This window comes from Symphalangus syndactylus, chromosome 15, assembly GCF_028878055.3.
Source record: "Symphalangus syndactylus isolate Jambi chromosome 15, NHGRI_mSymSyn1-v2.1_pri, whole genome shotgun sequence".
Lineage (NCBI taxonomy): Eukaryota > Metazoa > Chordata > Mammalia > Primates > Hylobatidae > Symphalangus > Symphalangus syndactylus.
This window is the reverse complement of record NC_072437.2, coordinates 21079539-21101123: the sequence shown is the minus strand read 5'-3', so window position 1 is coordinate 21101123 and position 21585 is coordinate 21079539. Positions and strand designations below refer to the sequence as shown.

The following is a 21585-nucleotide window of genomic DNA, read 5'->3' as shown; positions in this document are numbered from 1 at the left end:
TAGGGCTGACAGAAGACTGCGTAGTCCCTAAACCATTAAGCAAGTGATTAAGTAGCTGAGAGACCCCAGTTTACGGTGGAAAAGCTTGAACCAGGAGTGAACGAAGTGGCTGAAGAGGGGGTCAGGTCTGGGACCATTTCTGGGATGAAGCATGTGAGGTGGTTGTAGAGGCAGAGATAGGGCCATGCTCTGCTGACACTGGGATAGCCTTGATTCTTGGGAAAAACTGGATGATTTTTCATGGTACTCACCTATTTCTTTACCACTTGCTGCAGGAAGCCCAAGAAAGAGTGGAGACTTCCTGTTACGACTCGCTTCTCTGCTATTTGGTATGTGGCTGTGCTACTGCCATGGGCTGCATGACTGAATCCCGTTCTGCAGACAACACTTGACATTACTTTTAGTTTTCATTTCTTCGTTTTTCTTTTTACTTTTTTAATGTCCTTATTCCCTGATTTCCTCAGTATCTCTTCCTCATCCCTGCTTACTGTTTGTACGATATGAGGTTCCCCAATGGATGTATATAGCTCCATGATGACAAAAGTGAATAGATAAAATATTTGCATTTGAGTTTAAAGTACAGTGGTAAGTACAATTTAAAATTTAAAATTTTTGGTATATACACACACACACATATATATCACAACTTTTGTGAGATGTATTTATACACAACACACACGCATATGATAGATTACTACTCAGCCACAAAAAAGAATGAAATCATGGCTTTTGCAGCAACGTGGATGGAACTGGAGACTATTAAGTGAAATAACTCGGAAACAAATAGTAAAATACCACACATTCTTGCTTAGAAGTGGGAGCTAAATAACGTGTACACGTGGACATAGAATATGGAATAATAGGCATTAGAAACTTGGAAGGGTGGGAGGGTGGGAGGGGGATGACAGACAAGAAATTACTTAATGGGTACAGTGTCCACTATTTGGGCAATGGTTACATTAAAAGTCCAGACTTCACCCTTATGCATTATATCTATGAAATAAAACTATACTTTTACCCCTTATATTAATGCAAATAAAAAATAAAATAATTAATGGTGAATATTCAAGAGTTATATTAGAGATCTAGGTGATTTGAGTGAAACTGGTGACCTAAGTCAGCAAAGTCAGTTTTTAGTAGCCACTGGGGTCACGTTTTCCAGGACGTGAAAATTATGATTCACTTTGGAAAGTTTTGGTTTTGCAGCCTCCTGAGCCATAATGGTGTTTCTGTAATTCCCACTGTCAGTGGCTTAGGTCTCCTTCTCTTCCCCAATCTTCATTTTATTCTCTCTTCAAGCTGCTGAAGTGGGGCAGGGCACTGGGATTTGAGGGAGCTGGTTGAAGAGACTTTAGTGCTATGTTTGTGCTGGAGGTGAGGGTGTGATGCTGGGGGATTTCTGTTTAGGATGTTGCTGTGAGGTGCTGTGGTGCTGTGGTCAGGGGAGGTTTGGAGCATGAACTGAGAGAGACATGCTATATGTTGAATGATGAATTGATATCATGGCTTGTGATATTTTCATATATACTTATTGAAGATATAATTAAGGATTTGCATATTTTCTTTAACAACACATTTAAAAGAGTATGGTGATACCAACTTTCATGTAAAAATCGTAAAATGAAGATAACTTTTTTGAGATGGAAGTTTTTTTTTTTCCCTTTATAATTTCTTCCGTGTCACACTTGCCTTAAATAGCTCTTGGTAATAGACTTCTCTTTGGATGAATACAGGATTTCCATGAGCCATAAGGTTTCTGAGAAATCACTCAAGCAGACTTTAAGAGTTTTGCATTATTTTTCTGGGAATAACTTGCTGACAAAACATTATAGGATAGATTTGGCACACAGACATCAGCAGATGCAAAATTGGAAATAGGCAATGCAGAAAAGGAATGGTATTTCTGAAAAGTAACAGACACTGTGGCACATATTAATTGAAAAAGCTGATGATTTTCCTTGGAAAAAAAGAAAGAAGCACTGGGTGTTATTCTGTAAGTAAAATGAGGAGTTTACAATCTAAAGAAATGAGAGGCACACCAGCAGACAGTTTAAAGGACACTAGGGCTGAAAACATTTGAAGTCATTGTCTTTGAATTTAGCTTGGTTCCTAGCAGACACTGTGTAGCTTCCAGAGGGATCTGCCTTACCCAGACTCAAGCTCTGGCTATCTTCTCTCCACTCTGAATAAATGAGAAAAAAATCAATTTTCTGGAAAATTCACATCTTCCAAATAAGTTGTTTAATTATTGAATGCTAAGCTCTATGAAGACGTACTTCGCATGGGATCAGGCTCTAAGCATTAATGAATGTGTGTTGTATTTGAGTGAAGTAGATCCAAGCACTTGAGCATGCTTCACTGTGCAGTCATTCTTTCACCATCTGAACCATTGTTTGGTTTATTGATGTTTTCATGAAGTAGTAAAGGTCTTGGCTACAGCTGACTCCTGTTTTTTAAAGTGACATAGCATATGGTAAGCACTGATCTAATAATGAGGGTCAACTAGTATACTACAGGTTTGTGCAAGTATTTTTGAAACAACTTGATTAAAGTGTAATTGACATACAAAAACACCACACATGTTTAATGTTTACAATTTAATGAATTTGGTCAAATGCACTTACCCATGAAACCATCACCATGATTAAGGTAATAGACATATCCATCACCTCTAAAATTTCCTCGTGCCTCTTTGTTTTTTCTTTGTGTTTTTCAATTATGTTAGGAACACTTAGCATGATATCTATCCTTTTAGCAAATTTTTAATTGTGCAATACATTATTGTTAACTACAGATACCCAGATCTCATGAACTTACTCATTTTGTGTAACTGAAATTTTATTATTTGTTATTTTATTACAGATTAAGTGGGTATATATGTAGGTTTATTGCATGGATGTACTTTGTAATGGTGAGGTTTGTGCTTCTAGTGAACCTATGTCTCAAATAGTGAACATTGTAACCAATAGGCAATTTTTCACCCTACACCCCTCTTCTACTCTCCCCAGCTTTGGAGTTACCAGTGTCAATTATTTCTGTCTTTCTGTTCATATGTACCCCTTGTTTAGCTCTCACTTATAAATGAGGACATACGATATTTGGTTTTCTGTTTCTGAGTTATTTCACTTGGGATAATAGCCTCCAGTTCCATCCATGTTGCTGAAAAAGACATGATTTCATTCTTTTTTGTGGCTGCATAGTATTTCATGATGTATAGATACCACATTTTCTTTACCCAATAAACCAGTGGTGAACATTTAGGTTGATTTCATGACTTTGCTATTGTGAATAGTGCAGCGATAAACATATGAGTGCAGATGTCTTTTTGATTTAACAATTTCTTTTCCTTTGGGTAGATATCCAGTAGTGGGACTGCTGGGTCAAGTGGTAGTTCTGCTTTTAGTTCTTGGAGAAATCTCTATACTGTTTTCCATGGGGGTTGTACTAATTTACATTCCCACCAACAATGTATAAGCATTCCGTTTTCTCCACATCCTCGCCAACATCTATTATTTTTTGACCTTTTAATAATAGCCATTCTGACTGGTGTGAGATGGTATCTCATTGTGGTTTTAATTTTGCATTTCTCTGATGATTAGTGATATTAAACATTTTTTTCATATGTTTGTTGGACACTTGTATGTTTTCTTTTGAGAAGTGTCTTTCATATTCTTTGTCAACCCTTTAATGAGATTATTTGGGCTTTTTTCTCTTTTATCTGTTTAAGTTCCTTACAGATTATAGATCTTAGTTCTTTGTTGGATGCATAGTTTGCAAACATTTTCTCCCATTCTGCAGGCTGTCTGTTTATTCTGTTGTGCTGTGCAGGAGCCCTTTCATTTAATGAAATTCCATTTGTCGATTTTTGTTTTAGTTAACATTTGCTTTTGAGGATATAGTCCTAAATTCTTTGCTGGGCCAGTGTCCAGAAGAGTTTTTCCTAGGTTTCATTCCAAGAGTTTTTGTAGGTCTTAACATTTAAACCTTTAATCTGTTTGGTGTTAATTTTTGTATATGGGAGATAGGAGTCCAGTTTTCTTCTTCTACGTATAGCTAGCTAGTTTTCCGAGCACCATTTATTTAATAGGGTGTCATTCCCCATTGTTTATTTTGTCAACTTTTCCAAAGATCAGTTGGCTGTAGTTAAGTGGCTTTGTTTCTAGGTTCTCTATTCTGATCCACTGATCTCTGTGTCTATTTTGTACCAGTACCATGCTGTTTTGGTTACTATAGCCTTGTCGTATAACTTAAAGTCACATAATGTGATGCTCCAGTTTTATTCTTTTTGCTTAGGATTGCGTTAGCTATTCAAGGCTGTTTTTTGGTTCTACAGGAATTTTAGAATTGTTTTTCTATTTTTATGACATCGGTAATTTGATAAAAATTGTGTTGAATCTGCAGATAGCTTTGGGCAGTATGGACATTTTAACAATATTGATTCTTCCTGTCTATGAGCTTGGGATGTTTTTCCATTTGTTCGTGCCAGTTACAATTTCTTTTTTTTTTTAATTTCAACTTTTATTTTAGATACCGGCAGTACACGTACAGATTTATTACATGAGAATATTGTGTGATGCTGAGGTCTGAAGTACAGATCCTGCCACCCTGGTAGTGAGCATAATACTCGATAGGTAGTTTTTTAATCCACTCCCTCTCCCCTCACTCTCTAGTAGTCCGCAGTGTCTTTTGTTCCCCTATTTATGTCCATGTGTGCTCAGTGCTTAGCTCCCACTTATAAGTAAGAACATGCGGTGTTTGGTTTTCTGTTCCTGTGTTAATTTGCTTAGAATTATGATCTCCGTTATCCACGATTTCTTTCATCAGTGCTTTGTAGTTTTCCTGGTAGAGATTTTATATCTCCTTGGTTAAATGTATTCCTGGATATTTTACTTTTGTGTGTGGCTATTGTAAATGGAATTGAGTTTTTGATTTGGTTCTCAGCTTGAGTGTTGTTGATATGTAGAAATGTAACTGGCCAGGCACGGTGGCTCATTCCTGTAATCCCAGCACTTTGGGAGGCTGAGGTGGGTGGGTCATCTGAGGTCAGGAGTTCCAGACCAGCCTGGCCAACAAGTGAAACCTTGTCTGTACTAAAAATACAAAAATAAAAAAAGAAAGAAAGAAAGGAAGGAAAGAAAAAACTAGCTGGGCATGTTGGCATGCTCCTGTAATCCCAGCTACTCGGGAGACTGAGGTAGGAGAATCGCTTGAACCTGGGAGTCAGAGGTTGCAGTGAGCCGAGATCGTGCCACTGCATTCCAGCCTGGGCGACAGAGTGAGACTCCATTTCAAAAAAAAAAAAAACAAATGCAACTGATTTTTTGCATGTTTTGTTTCATATCCTGAAACTATATTGAAGTTGTTTATCAAGTTTAGGAGTCTTTTGGAGGAATCTTTAGAGTTTCCTAGGTATAAGATCATGTCATCAGCATATAGAGATAATTTGACATTCTCCTCCTTTACAATTTGGATGCCTTTTATTCTTTCTCTTGCTTGATTGCTCTGGCTAGGACTTTCAGTACTATATTGAATAGGATTGGTGAGAGTGGGCATCCTTTTCTTGTTCCAGGTGTAACTGAAACTTCATACCCATTGAACAACTTCCCATACCCCCCTACCCCTACCCTCAGCTTCTGATAATCACCATTCTAGTCTCTGCTTCTATCAGTTTGACTATTTTAGATACCTCATCAAAGTGAAATCATGCCATATTTGTCCTTTGATTGGTTTATTTCACTTAGCATAATGTCTTCCAACCAACTATGCCCTAACAAATGACAGAATTTCATTCTTTTGTAAGGCTGAAAAATACTCCATTGTATGTATATGTCACGTTTTCTTTATTCACCTGTTGATGGACATTTGGGTTGTTTCCACATCTTGGCTGTTGAGAATCATGCTGCAATGAACATGAGAGTGCAGATATCTCTTCAATATACTGATTTCATTACCTGTGGATTAATACCCAATAGTGGGACTGCTCAATCCCATGGCAGTTCTATGTTTGATTTTTTGAGGAAGCTCTGTGCTGTTTTTCACAGTGGCTGCACCATTTTACATTCCTACTAACAGTGTCTAAGAGTTCCAATTTCTCCATGTCCTCACCAATGCTTTTTATCTTTTTTTTTAAAAAAACAGTCATCTTAACAGGTGCAAGGTGATATCTCCTGGTTACTTTGATTTGTATTTTCCTGGTGATTAGTAAAGCTATTGAGCACCTTTTCATATGTCTGTTGGCTATCTGTATGTCTTCAGAAAGATGTCTATTCCAGTCCTTTGCCCATTTTTAAGTCAGGTTATTATTTTTTTATTTTTGTTATGGGATTGTAGAAGTTTTTAATATTATTTTGGATATTAGCCTCTTATCAGCGATATGGTTTGCAAATATTCCAGTTTCGTATGTTACCTTTTCATTCTGCTAGTTTATAAGCCGATATGCCCATTTGGCCATCCTGGTACTTCACAGCCAGCCAAACAGACTGGTTTCTGTGTCAAACTGTTATTAAACATATAGAATCTCACTTAATTTGGTAGCTGGCTTAACAAGAGTCCAAGAAACTTGTCCATTGACACTTCAGTGTCATGTGATAGGTTAACCAGGTGTGCACCTGGGGCTCCCCACCTCTCTAATTCTGTCCCATATTAGCAAGATGATCTGCAGCTCCAGGTGAAAAATACAAGAAGTATTGATGGAGAAAATATTTTTGTGTGAGCAGACAAGGGCCTTTAAGGCTAACACTCTTCATTGCGGGCTCAAAACCTTTGAATGAGGTATGAAGAGAGTGCTGAGTGAGAATGGTGGCATCACAGAGCTCACGCTGATCACAGTCGCATTCTTAAGAGATGAGGTAATTCAAGGGGAGAGTTCAGTATCCCCAGAAGACTAAGTGCAGTCATGTTAGGAGGTTTCTGAACACTTTTTCTAGAGTGATTCTGATTCAGATTCAGGTACAAGTGGAGTGTAAATGTATGTCACTACATTACCAGCTAGACTAAGTTACTCTAAATTCTCCTTCTTTTCTCCAGCAAAATGCCCCAAATCTCTGTTAAATCCTGCCTTTTTGGTCTTGTCCCCAACCTTTCCTTCTGTCCCCCACAACTTTCTAAGGGTTTGTCATCATTGGCATGCTAATAAAATAGTTGAAGGAAGGTAATTCCAAACTGGACTGGGGAAAGGCTGGCTTATTTGTGTGGAATAGAGTTGTTTTAAATCACTGGTAAGAACTGATTTAATGTATATTTTCTTCTCCCTGAAATTTGATATCAGTATTTTATGGTACGTCCTAGAAACATACAGGTTTAAGTTTAAAAGGTGAAGGGGGCCAGGTGTAGGGGGTCATATCTGTAATCCCAGCACTTTGGGAGGTCAAGGCAGGAGGATCACTGAGCTCAGGAGTTCAAGACCAGCCTAAGCAACATAGTGAGACTCTGTCTCTACGAAATAAATACATAAATAAATGGTAAGTGCATATCCTTTTTTTGCAAAATTTCCTTTGAAATCTCTTTAAAAATTCACAGAACAGCAAAAAAAAATCAGAATATTTAAAGATTTTGTGTTTTTATTTACTGAAGAATAATTGGAAGGTGGGCAATGTCCAACTCATGAATATATCTCAGTATCTGGTAGTGTTTCTTAAGAGGATAACAGCTCTCATAAAAATACTGGCATTAAAAATGTTTTACTGACTGACAATGTAAATCTTTACCATTTTTCAGTTAAAGAACAAATAATTTTTTTCAGAAAAAAAGAATACACTGTCATTTGATAAACGACTTGTTGCTTCCATGATTTTACTTATTTTTCACACAAAGAATTAAATATTTTTCCAGAAGATTTAAGTGAGAAATGAAAGACATTAAGTCTTGTTTTATTTTCTTCTATTTATTCATATGCTAAAAAAGAAAGATAGGCTTTTTGTCTCTTCCTGAAGGATTTCCCAAATAAGAAAAAATTAACCCTAAGGGAGAGACTTCCTTTTATACCTAGATGAAGAATCTAATCTTAAAAGCTACAGTATCATTTGTCATTTCTAATGATTGTAAGCATGTAAGCATAGGGATTTTTTGAAGACATTATTATCAAATCTATTTCCTGAATGCTTCCTCGTGCAATCATTTGTTGAGTAACCCATTACTGTTTTTGGGAAGTTGTAAGTGTCTTCCTCACAGCTGACAGTGGACTCCTCCTTGTTTAGGACTAACATAGAAACAGCACATTATAAACACTGGTCTAAAAATGCAGGATCGTTCAATACATTAAATCTTTGTGCAAGTATTTTTTAACATGGTTGTGTCTCTATTGCCTCAAATATTATGTGTTTATATCTCCAGTTTTTGATTTTTTTACAGGATGCTTTAAATTGATATTATCCTATAGTTTCATTTTTGCTAAAATAACTTTAACAAAGTCAATCGCTTTAAATTCCTGTTTTCATTTTTAAGCTTTCATTGTTAAAGATTTTAAAGCAATGCTTTACATTGTTTTTTGTAACTCACTATGCTTTGTGAGATATTGACATGAACCCTTTTGCACCAGAAGTGGTTGAAAATGTAGATGCAAATAACCCATAAGTTAGAACAGAAAAATATATTATTAGATGCAGGTATAAATTCACTGTTAAGAACATAGAAGAAAAACAGTCCCTACCTTCTGCCATGAAAAGGGTTTACCTTTGGTTTCCATGGCTTGGAAGAATATAGTGCTGGGTAGCTGAAATGTCATTGGAGGTTTTTTGTTTTGTTTTTTCGTGTTTTTCAATGTTGTTAAAACATTGCTGAGGGACATCTCGGCCCACCTATAGTTTTATGAGCACAAAAGCTGCCTTGTGTCCTTGGTCACTGTCGGCCTTTCACCAAACTGCAGCACTGAACTGATTGTAAAATATGTGCTTCTGTGATGGGAGATGCACTTAGAAATGTCACGCTGTACTTCTGTTGCATTCGTCTGTAAATGACTTTCTCTCTAAGTTAGACCAGGTCAGCCATCTGCTTGGGTGTAGGGCAGAAGTAGTAGCCTTGCTGTTAAAGAAGGAGAAGAATGAAGAGGAGGAAGAAGTGCAAGCAGAAGAGAAAAAGGAGGAGGTGGAGGACAGGGAGAAGAAGAAGAGGCAAAAAGGAGAGTTGATATTTCCTGTAATAGGATTTTTGTGCCCTCATGGAGATTAATAGACTTGAAAGCTAGGATTTATTGAAACAGAAAACGATTAGTATCTAAATACCCTTACCTCCTCTTTTAACATACCAGGAGCGAGCCACATCGCAGGGTTTTCCTGTATCCCCCACGCTGGAGGACTGTAAGCCCCAAATAAGGGATGGAAAGCCAGGCCTTACCTCCAACCCAGCCACTATGATAAGCTGAAGGAAGACAAGGACTTTGCCGCTATCTTGTCTTCCTCACTGTTTCTGCCACAAACTCATAGGAGCATCTGTCATCTATAGTTATGGGTTTCAATTCCACAGCCACTAGCCAAATGTGGCTATATAAATTGAAATTTAAATCAGTTAAAATAAAACTTAAAAAAACTTCAGCCCTTCAGTCTCAGTAGCCACACTTCAAGCGCTCAATAGTTACGTGTGCCTAGTGGGTGCTGGACTGGGTGTTGTAGCCATAGAACTTGCCCATCATTGCCAAGCCTAGTGGACAGCAACTTCCACATGGAGACTGAATTCCTGAAAGACCTTTCAATAATTGGAATAAAGGTTATCCATTTAAATTGCTTTTGAGTGGAGGTTTTAAGCAGATTTAGATCAGTTAACAGGAAACAAACAAAAAAACCCCACTTCTTTTAACATTTGCGCATCTTCATACAGTCATGTAAATTTGCAAATATGGTTCTATAACTTTAAGGAATTCAATTATTTGTTTTTCCTTGCAGAGGGGCTTTTGTTGTATTACTTTTCCTTTCTTGAATGTCTTAGGGAATTATAATAATGATTACCTCTCCTTTGATCACTTCTCATCTGGAGTTTCTTATTTCCTTTACACATGGTTCAAAAACACACACAAAACTTTGTCTGAGGTTCTAGTCTGGGTCCCGTCCTTAGAGGCATGAAAGAAATTGGCTGCCTGACCAAGTACAGGTGTCTAGGGAACCACGGGGGATAACCAGGTGTTAGGTGGAAGGGGTGAGTGGGGAATTGGAAACAGTGTGGAAATCGAGAGCTTTTGGATTGAAGATATTAGGAAAATGTGGGGAAGCACAAGTAAGGCCAAAGGACTCCACAGGTGAGGCTGTGAAAAGCCGAGCCTATAAATGAGAGGAGCCTTGCTGACTTAAAAGCGTAGATCCTTTAGTGTAATCTAGTTGCCTAAAGCTTACAAAGCTTCATCTATCCTAAGGTAGGCTCTGGGATCCATGACAGAATCAGTGCTCTAGTCTCAGAGGATGGAAGGAGTAAACTGTGAGTATTCTTTTTTTTCTTCTCTGTCTCGCTGTTCTGCATATAATTTAGCATCTAACTGTGCTCTAATTCTCCGTGTTATTTTCTCCATGATATTATTGTAATATCTTAAACTCAGGAATCAGTATTTTACAATGCTCCCTATCCTCCTTGCCACAAGGCAGATCTTCAGTGTGTGTTTGTTGACTAAAACAGCTCGAGGAGGAATTCCACCTCTGAAGAACATTATCACGGCCTGAGAAAAATAAGTATGTGGTAGTACGTTCCTGCCTAAATCAGTTTTATGTCAGATTTCCCCAGCAATAAAATATTAGCGTATTTTCAAGAAGTGACATTTGTGCCTATGGTTTATTATAAGAAGTTCAAAATAAGGAATCCAGTGATTATTCTGCTACATGCATTAGATTTATACAAGGCTATTTCTTGAAGCATTTTTCAGTTCCTACAGAGTGTTTCACCACATTAATCAAAGGGTAGCTGTGCTCTAAAACCCGTTGTTTAGGGTCAGTGGAGTCTTTGTATTAATGTAGTACTAAGAAAAGAATTAGGCTAGGTGCAGTGGCTCATGCCTGTAATCTCAGCACTCTGGGAGGCCGAGGTGGGCAGATCACCTGAGGTCAGGAGTTCAAGACCAGCTTGGGCAAATGGAGAAACCCCATCTCTGCAAAAAACTACAAGAATTAGCCAGGGATGGTGGTGTGTGCCTATTGTCCCAGCCATGCGGGAGTGCAATTTGATTAGGCGCTGAGGATCTGACATCTTTCCCTGCCCTCCCCATCATATACACATTTTTCTTCATTCTTCAGGAAATGTTTACACTGTCAAAGCACCTGGCTTCTATTAATGCCGCAATCAGCAGCACTATGCAAACTATGCAAACATAAATTTTCATGTTTAATGAAAAGTAGTGAAGGTCTAAGGAATGGCTGTCAGTGATTTGTTTCACCCATGGTCTGTTGTGAGAAAAACAAAAATATGTGGTTTTAGGTTTTTGAAGCTATAATTTCACTAAAGGAGAGTCAACGACTACATATACTAAAAAGCCATGACATAGAGGGCGAGAAAGTTAAATTAGAGATGTGTGTGTGTATGTTTGTGTGTGTGTATACCTGGCTCTTTATTTAAGTGTTTTTACTGATCCATCACCTGAAGGTTACATTATTTTTTTCTCTTATGAATCAACTCCTCCTTAAATATGTTTAGCATCTTTCAAACGATATTTCTTAAAAAAAAAAAAAGACCTAGCATGCCAGTTTCTAATATCTTAATGAGGATTCTCTAATGGATTTTTCAAATCTCAAGGCTTTCAGAAACTAAAAAATCCCACTTGTGTACTGTTCTTGACTCCACAGTTTCAGTGTCATTACTTTTCAGACTTCCTATTTGCCAACTATTCCGGTAGCAAAACAGAGTGAAAATTAATCTAGGTGGAATGATTCACATAGAGACACAGAAATTAGAACTCCTATACTTCCTATACCCAGTGGGTTTTTTTTAAGTAAACTATTAAAAGTATTGCTTGGATTTTCAGTAGATTAAAAGGAAATAGTCTGAGTAAGCAAGCCAGAAAATCCAGTCATAGGTAGCTTCTTTCCAGTGACTATGAGCAAATCTTAAGCTTTAATTAAAATAAAATTCTGGTCTGAAACTTGGTACCATGTTGTTTCAATAGATGCAACCTGAGGTAACAATTAATTTCCTTTTCCTTTTTTTTTTGAGATGGAGTGCAATGGTGCAATCTCAGCTCACTGCAACCTCTGCCTTCTGGGTTCAAGCGATTCTCCTGCCTCAGACTCCTGAGTAGATGGGATTATAGGGGCATGCCACCATGTCCAGCAAATTTTTGTATTTTTACAAAAATTTTTTAGTTTCTGAAAGCCTTGTATTTTTAGTAGAGATTGGGTTTCACTATGTTGGCCAGGCTGGTCTCGAACTCCCGACCTCAGGTGATCTGCCTGCCTTGGCCTCCCAGAGTGCTGGGATTACAGATGAACCACTGCATCCTGCCAATTTGCTTTGTCTTTATTAGCTTCTTAGTGCCCAGCTTCTGTTTTATCTCTGTTTGCAATACCTCTTCCCCAAACAGCCAATTCTTGATATTCATGGTGGTTATGTTCTATAAAGTCACTGAAAACACTGAACTAGCAAATACTGATCCGCTGTGTCAAGAGGAAATACAGGGCTAGGTTCTTATGAATCTGTGGTCACAACGTTTTCCTCAGCCCCTCAACACAGAACCTTGTTTTATATATGTTTCTATTGGAAGACACCTTATTTTAGTACATATTGTTGATTCATTGGCATTGAACTCATGACCAGCGACATTGTAACTCACGTCTGAACGAAACATATCGAACCCACATATTTTCCCTGTAAGGGACAGCACGGCTCTCTTGCACTTGGAAACAACAGAAAGCACTTAAGCACTAGGCTTGGGGGCCGTTTTAAACAGCAACATCACCAACTCCAAAACCTCAAAAAATATGACACTAAAGGAACTCAAAAAGGACACTTGTGCACAGTATGAGAGCTGAAACAAGAAGGCAGAGCGTTGCCATGTTGGACTTCCACTTGCTCTAAAGTTCCTCGATGGCAGAGCCTCAACACTGCTTTCCTCACCTTTATAACCCTGGAGCTTAGTATGGTGCCTGTCACAGCTGGTGCTTAATAAATCCTTCCTCTATGGAAGAGAAATAGGAAAACCCCTGTTCTGGTAGACCATATTACACAAGGCATGGCATGTGGTGTGTAATACCTCTGTGCTAGAGGATAATTTACAAAATAAAGGCAGAAGGGCTATGATAGCCCTAAACTATGCAGTAAGCATTTATTTGTCACCACAGGTGTAATTCATCTATGGCAGGTTATTAATGGAATTGGACAGAAAACGTTTACAAGTATTTACATTATTGAGAGTCTGGCTATGTTTGGAAGCACTGGATCTTTTTAAAACAAAATCAAATATATTGTATCTTTGAGGAAACGTACGAATCTCTCTATATGAAATATGTGGAAGTATTTTTACAGCATTCTTGTTTAGAGGCATTTTCCAATCAGATAGGTTTCTCTAAGAATTAGAACCATCATTCGTTTTCTCCCTTAGTGTCAGTGCTACTAACCTACTTACAATTGAGGGGGACGCTGCTAACCACTGCCAGTGACCAGAGAAAGAATTACCAGACTTCTAATATCCTCCCAAAAAGGCTTCACTGCACATACAATAGAAAAAACCTGGCAGCTCATTTCAACAAAAGGCTGGGGTACATTTTCCACAGCATTCAACTCACTGGAGAGGCCCAGAGAAACAGCTACGGCTTCTTGTGTAGTTTACTGTCTCTATTATTCCTATTTATAAATCAAATTCCACTCTCAACACATAATGAAGTCTTTCATTATACTGAAGGATTCCATAAACTGTGTTGGTTATATTTTTAAGATCAGGACGTCTGTCTAGTAAGGCATATGATAGTAGTAATATTATAAACTTGATACTTTAGGCCCTTTTGGTTCAAACCTTTGTGATACTTTTAATGATGCAAAGTGCCTATTTGTAAGCCTGGATATTAGTCTCTATCTTTTTGCATCTCATATAAAAGAATTGATTTTTTGAATGTGATGTTCATTTATGTTAATTGCTTTGGAAATTTGCTCTATGGGCTTCATAATGCCAAAGACTAGAATAGCTCATGGCTGCTTTTGTCAAAAATCTGTTTTTCTAAAAGCTTTCTCTTCAATTGCTTTTCAGTAAATGTATTCCTGTGATCCATTCTTATAATTTATTACCAAATGCCTAAAATAGCAGGCTTTGTTCAGCCTTTGACCGAGAGATTCTGAGTTTGCTGAGACTTCAGTTGCCATTGAGAGAGCATCATTTGGAAGCATGGTGCCAACCACCTCCCAGTTAGCTGCAAGTTTCAGAAACTTGTTCTAGTCCCTCCTCTTAGCATCTTTTAAAAAACAGGAGATAACACCTAAAAAAGCTTGTTAACTGACAAAATGTCTCCCAAGTGTCAGATTTTTGTTCCATTTATATTCTAATTTATAGAGTAATATTAACACATCAGAAAGGCTCATGGAGGTGTTTCTTGAAACCATACTGCTTACCTTTAGGATAAAAAAAAAAGAAGACAGTTATAATTTTCCTTGATAAAGAGATTAAATGAAGGTCCATATAGTGAGCAATGTCATTCACTCATTCTCCAGTTTTTTTTCTTTTTAATTATCTTCTAGGCGCACTATATTGGGAATGCAGTGATGAATTAAGCAGTTCCTGCCAGCATAGAGCTTAGTCTTATTGAGGAATTCTTAAACACATTTCTATTCTTCTTCTTCTTGGGGTACTATGACTAATAGAAAGTTGGTTGCATAGAGAATATTGATATTTTACAACTCAGATAAGAGTTTTCCTTTATTTGCAAAGGCAAGCTTACACTAACAGTTGCTGTCATTTGCTCTCTGGAAAGAAGTATTTTCTGTTTTCTCATTTCTTTAGCCAGCAGACACTAGGGATACAGTGGTGACAAGACAGTCACAGTTACTCCAGTGGCAACTGGAACAGCAGGATTATTTTTCCCTTGAGAATGATAATAATTCATTGTTTAGAGGGACGAAAATCTTCCACAGAACACGACGTGAAATTCTGACAACCGCCCTTCCTTTTTTCCTCTTTCTCCTTACTTTATTTTGTCTTTTACTTATGCATTCAACTCTTCAAGATGTTTACTTAGTACCAATACATTTTAGATATTTTCACATTAATGATCCAAGTAAATTTTATGAGAAGCAGTTTTCCTTTACATTCTGCCTTCCTCCATTGTTTCTCTCTCTTAGGAATACTTTATTTTCCTCTATTTTTTCCATGTTGATTTGAACTATCAATTTGACTTTTAATATCCTCTAAGCAGAAATGCACGCATAACTTGAAGTGGCTTTGAAGACTAACTGAAGTGCTGAGATTAAGTTGTGAGTTCCTCCATTGAGTTGTAATTCAACACTACATTTTGAGCTGAAGCTGAATGGAAAAGTTGGACGAGGAGCTTCATTCATTGTTTTACCACTTTATAAGCACTGTTTTTTTTTGTTTTGCCACCAAAAATAGATAGGGCCAACCGTGAGCATTCAGGCTTCTTCTCCAAGCCCTACTATCTCTGGAATTCTCTTTTATCCTATTCTAGGGGCTTTTGGTTTGCTGATCTTGAGGAGATTCTAGTGTTTTTTGTGAAAGGGAAATCCCTGTTTTCTGTGGAACGTGTTTCATCTTCCCAAAGCCGATTGAGTGGTGTTCCAAGAGAAGCTATTGTCAGGCACAGGATATCCGCCAAGAGGGGGAAATTATATCTTCTTTTTTAGCTGGAGATCAGATAAGGCTAAGATTTGCCCATGTGTTCCTAAGTTTCTCTGAGATGAAGGGTCGGGGCAGAGAGCCAGGTGTGGGAGAAGATCAGGCTTAGAGAAGACACAGTAGTGAATGTAGCAACCCTTTCCTGCTACAGGTGGTTTGATGAGGCTGCTGTTTCTGGGCAGTGGACTGGATGGTGTAGAACATAGCTGGACTTGAGCCATCTTGCTATGACAATATGTAGGGGTTGTCCCTGGGGAAAGAGACCACAGCATCCAGAAACAGTTGAATGGGCCACAGGAGGCAGAATCTGAGGAAGAGTGGAGGATGCTGCGGAGGCACCAGGTCTCCCACATCATGTGCTGTCTTTGATTACCTGCAAGGAACAACAAGGAAAGAACCAAAAATGTACCCTTGTTTCCTTATCTTCTTAGAGTCCCCCATATTGGAGTCTAGGAGAGTGAGAAGGAGGAGGGTGTGCCAGGGCAGAGCATTCTGTGCAGAGAGGAGACAGCCTTGAATAGGAGATGAGACTGAAGCTGTAAATGGACCTATACTAAGTCTTCACAATGAAATATTCTACCCAGCAGGAAAAAAGGATTTGACATAGCATATTTAGGAGTGCTGATTGGAAAAAATAAAAGTTTTTCAGTAGCATACCTCACTGAGATGAGATACTTAAATACACTGGTTACAAATGCTAATTTTCTTAGTATCTGACCCAGATAACTTTTAATTATAAGATTTCTTAGAGAATTTGAAAGAGGAAATAAAGCATCACTAGAAATTCAGCCAATACTAACTGTATGTTGTAATTTGGCACTTAATTAATCAAATGCATCTTAAGTTGTACTGCAGGTCAGGTACCATGCAGGGTGCTTGGCATATGAAGATAAATAAGATAGGATCTCATAAGGCAATAAGCACACAATTATGCTACAGTTTGATAGGTGGGACAACAGAAGAGTGCACGATGAGGTCTGCCTCCGACTTGCTTGTTGAGATGTCTTCGAAAAGCCTGAAATTCCACTGGAGGTGTGGTTTTCTGAAAGCCCATTTAATAACAGCGGAGAAGAGTTGGCATTTCCCTTTGAGAACTATGTAAGCTATAATTAATGAGGAATTCTATCATGTGTCTCCCACTTTTATACTCTGTACTGATGTCATGTTTGCCATCCCATCTCCCCATTTGGAGAAAACCGATTCATCTTTGAGGCCCAACTAAAATGTCAATGCTATGAAGCTTTGCTGGGTGGTGGCAGGTTAAATTAATCCTCCCTTTTTCCTTTATAATCATTTGTTCATATCACTAATGATTACATTTGCCATATTCTATTATGCCTAGTTTTTCATATGTTCATGTGAAAACAGATGTGTGAACCCCTTGAATTTTTTTTCTTTTTAAGAAAAATAAAACACTTGTTAACCAGATAAAACAATAAATTGTGTAGAAAATTAATCATGGTTTTCTTAAATGGCTCTACTATGAATAGCATACACATTCATTAATTGTAGTGCAGTATTACCAAATTGTAGTGCAATATTACCATTTTGAGAAAGTTACACATGAGGAAATAGAAAATTTATCTGGGTGGGGTGCAATAAAGAGCATTAAATCTTCATCTTTTTTTTTTTTTTTTTTAGTATTTTGGTCAATCTGTTTCAGTTTGTATACATTTATTTTTACATATTTGTACACAATTTTGTAGTTTACTTCCTTTAAACTATAGAAATTTTTACCATTTTTATCATTAAAAAATTGATTTTTAATACATTGCCAAGATAATGTTCTGTAGCTAATGCCAACACATATCTTTTTTTTAATTTTATTATTATACTTTAAGTTTTAGGGTACATGTGCACAATGTGCAGGTTTGTTACATATGTATACATGTGCCATGTTGCTGTGCTGCACCCATTAACTCGTCATTTAGCATTAGGTATATCTCCTAATGCTATCCCTCCCCCCACCCCACAACAGTCCCCAGGGTGTGATGTTCCCCTTCCTGTGTCCATGTGTTCTCATTGTTCAATTCCCATCTATGAGTGAGAACATGTGGTCTGTTTCTTTGTCCTTGCGATAGTTTGCTGAGAATGATGGTTTCCAGTTTCATCCATGTCCCTACAAAGGACATGAACTCATCATTTTTTATGGCTGCATAGTATTCCATGGTGTATATGTGCCACATTTTCTTAATTCAGTCTATCGTTGTTGGACATTTAGGTTGGTTCCAAGTCTTTGCTATTCACCCATGCTGGAATGCAATGGTATGATCTCGGCTCACTGCAACCTCCACCTCCTGAATTCCAGTGATTCTCCTACCTCGGCCTCCTGAGTAGCAGGGATTACAGGTGCACCCCACCAGACCAGGCTAATTTTTGTATTTTTAGTAGAGACGGGGTTTCACCATGTCGGCCAGGCTGGTCTCGAACTCCTGACCTCAAGTGATCCACCTGCCTTGACCTCCCAAAGTGCTGAGATTACAGGCATGAACCACTGCACCTGGCCGAATGTTGTTAATAGTGGCAAATAATAGTACAATTGTGACTGCTGTTAAATAATTTATAGTAGTTTCCTCGTTGATTCGCTCTGATTTCACAGTGCAAAAGTTATAAACCAGTTTGTAGATCTCTAGATCTAATTTTGGAATCCTCAAAATGAAGCCATTGGATGAATTCAAACATTTGCTTTTTGTTATTATACTTTAAGTTTTAGGGTACATGTGCACAACGTGTAGGTGTGTTACATATGTATACATGTGCCATGTTGGTGTGCTGCACCCATTAACTCATCATTTAACATTAGGTATATCTCCTAATGCTATCCCTCCCCACTCCCCCCACCCCACAACAGGCCCCGGTGTGTGATGTTCCCCTTTCTGTGACCATGTGTTCTCATTGTTCAATTCCCACCTATGAGTGAGAACATGAGGTGTTTGGTTTTTTGTCCTTGTGATAGTTTGCTGAGAATGATGGTTTCCAGCTTCATCCATGTCCCTAGAAAGGACATGAACTCATCATTTTTTATGGCTGCATAGTATTCCAGTGTATATGTGCCACATTTTCTTAATCCAGTCTATCGTTTTTGGATTCAGGTGACTTAGAGATAATCAGTTCATCAGTATCAATTCCACAAATCAGTATATGGGAACCAAGGACTACACCCTCCCATGTTTTCAAACAAGGACCTTGAGGTCTAATATATTAACTGAAAAATGAAGTATTTTGAAATCCCTTTTTTAAAAAGTGACAATAATACATATAATTAGAGAATACATAGGCTGGGCACGGTGGCTCGTGCCTGTAATCCCAGCACTTTGGGAGGCCAAGGTGGGCAGATCACAAGGTTGGGAGTTCAAGACCAGCCTGGCCAACATGGTGAAACCCTGTCTCTACTAAAAATGCAAAAAAAAAAAAAAAAATCAGTTGGGTGTGGTGGCACGTGCCTGTAATCCCAGCTACTCAGGAGGCTGAGGTGAGAATAGCTTGAACCCGGAAGGCGGAGGTGGAGGTTGCAATTGAGCCGAGATCACACCACTGCACTCCAGCCTGGAACAGAGCAAGACTCCGTCTCAAAAAAAAAAAAAAAAAAAAAAAAAAACCCAAAACCACACTATATGGTTCCATTTTACACAAATCAAAATAGGCAAAATCATCTGCATTGTTAGAAGTCAAGGCAGTGGTTGTCTTTCGGAAGGAGAAAGGGAGCAGTGACGAGGAAGGGGCACAAGAGAAATTCCCAGGTGCAGCTTTCATGGGAGAATTCACAACCAAACACAATCTATGTACTTTCACCCTATGTGTATTATGTGTTAAATTTTAAAAATTCATACATATGTGCATTGACTTGAGGATAAATAATAAAGGAAAAATTAGTTAAATTAACCAACTTAAAAGAAAATTTGTGAAAAAAGAAAATTTGCAAAAAAACAGTCTATCAGTTCTCTAAAAACTCTATGGGAATATGGTTCTAGGGTAATGTTTAAATGAAATCGACTAGCACCAACTTGAGAAGAGCCGTTGTTGGCAACATCAAATTCTTCCTGTTTTCTACAGGCTTCTGCAAGGGCCACTCTGTGAACAGGGTCCCAGATTTTTTCCTTCCGTTCTTTCTGCAAAGACAGAACAATTACCTTATCATTAGGCTGACAAATACTCAGGTAAACCTAGACAGGCATTTATAAGTGGACTTTGTTGGTACAGTTGTGGTACTACACAATTCTCAGAGAGAGGTTTTAAAAAATCATTTCTGGCCGGGTGTGGTGGCTCACGCCTGTAACCCTAACAATTTGGAAGGCTGAGGTAGGCGGATCACCCGAGGCCAGGAGTTCAAGACCAGCCTGGCCAACAAGGTGAAACCCCGTCTCTACTAAAAATACAAAAATTAGCCAGGTGGGGTGGCAGGTGCCTGTAATCCCAGCTACTTGGGAGGCTAAGGCACGAGAATCACTTGAACCCGGGAGGCGGAGGCTGCAGTGAGCTGAGATTGAGCCACTGCACTCCAGCCTGGGCAACAGAGTGAGACTCTGTCTCAAAAAGAAAAAAAAAAAAGTTTCTAATGAAGCAGATAAAGCCATGGATCACTTATTAAAAACTGGTTAGTCAATTCATTGTACCCAGGGTTTAAGAGAAGTTTACCAAGACACATCCAGATGTATTTTTATGTATCATATTCCCCAATTTAAAACCTTCTCTTCTCCAAGAATACTGACTGAATTCCCAGTCATTAAAAGGAAGAAAATGTTGTATTCTGGGCCCATACAAAATTGGGAAATGCCATAAGCCTAGTGTACGCAGAGGACTACAGCTGCATTTTGACAGACAAGGCAGGCTGCCTCAATTGCCTCCCGCTTTATTTTTTTTTCCATCCTCTTTGACTTGATAGGGTTCTATGTTACTGAAATTGGTTTTAACCTTTATCTTCAGTGTCTTTAACTCTTGGTATCTCCCAACACAGCTAAAGGAACAATCCACTTTCACAACACTATATTTGCATATTAAATTACATCTTATCAACACAGCTGATTACATTTAATATACTATATAAAATGCAGTCATGCAATGGTTCACATCTGTAGTCCCAGCCCTTTGGGAGAATGAGGCAGGTGGATCACTTGAGCCCAGGAGTTCGAGACTAGCCTGGGCAACATGGTGAAACTCTATCCCTACAAAAAATACAAAAATTAGATGAGTGTGGTGGTGTGTGCCTATAGTCCCAGCTACACGGGAGGATTGCCCAGGAGGTTGAGGCAGTAATTAGCTATGATCATGCCACTGCATTCCAGCCTGAAATTTTAAAATAACATATTATGTAATAAAAGTTATACGCATTATTCTTGTTTGTTTTGCAGAATGATTAGAAACTGACAAATAAGGTAATCTGAGTAACTTCTTATGCTTCACAGGCCCTTGGGGAAATAACACTACAGAGGCAAGGGCCCATACATCTTATCCATCAAGCTCACTTCCCAGGATTACAACTTATTTCACAGCTGCAACCCTGGACTTGTATTAGGTACTTGTATCAGCTACTTGTATCAGCATTCTCAATATGGTAGTCACTAGCCACATGACACTATTTAAACTTAAATTTAAAAATATTACATAAGATAAAATTTCAATTCGTCAGTCACACTAGACATATTTCAAATTCTCAATAGCGACACGGCTAGTGACTACCATAATGGTTAGAGCAGAAACTGAACATTTCAAACATTTCCATTATCACAGAAAGTTCTATTGAACTGTTTTAAAGCAGGCCCTTTATTATTTGCTTACCACTCTTATTTTTCTAATGGCACACTGGTACTTCTTACACTTCAGCAGTTTTAGCTCTGATTAACACT

The 21585-nt window shown here is 38.2% G+C and overlaps 1 protein-coding gene across 1 annotated transcript in view; it reads left to right on the top strand.

Moving 5' to 3' along the window:
- LOC134732631 (uncharacterized) overlaps window positions 1–21585 on the top strand; it is a 472983-nt gene that overhangs the window by 303388 nt on the left and 148010 nt on the right. The window lies entirely within an intron of this gene.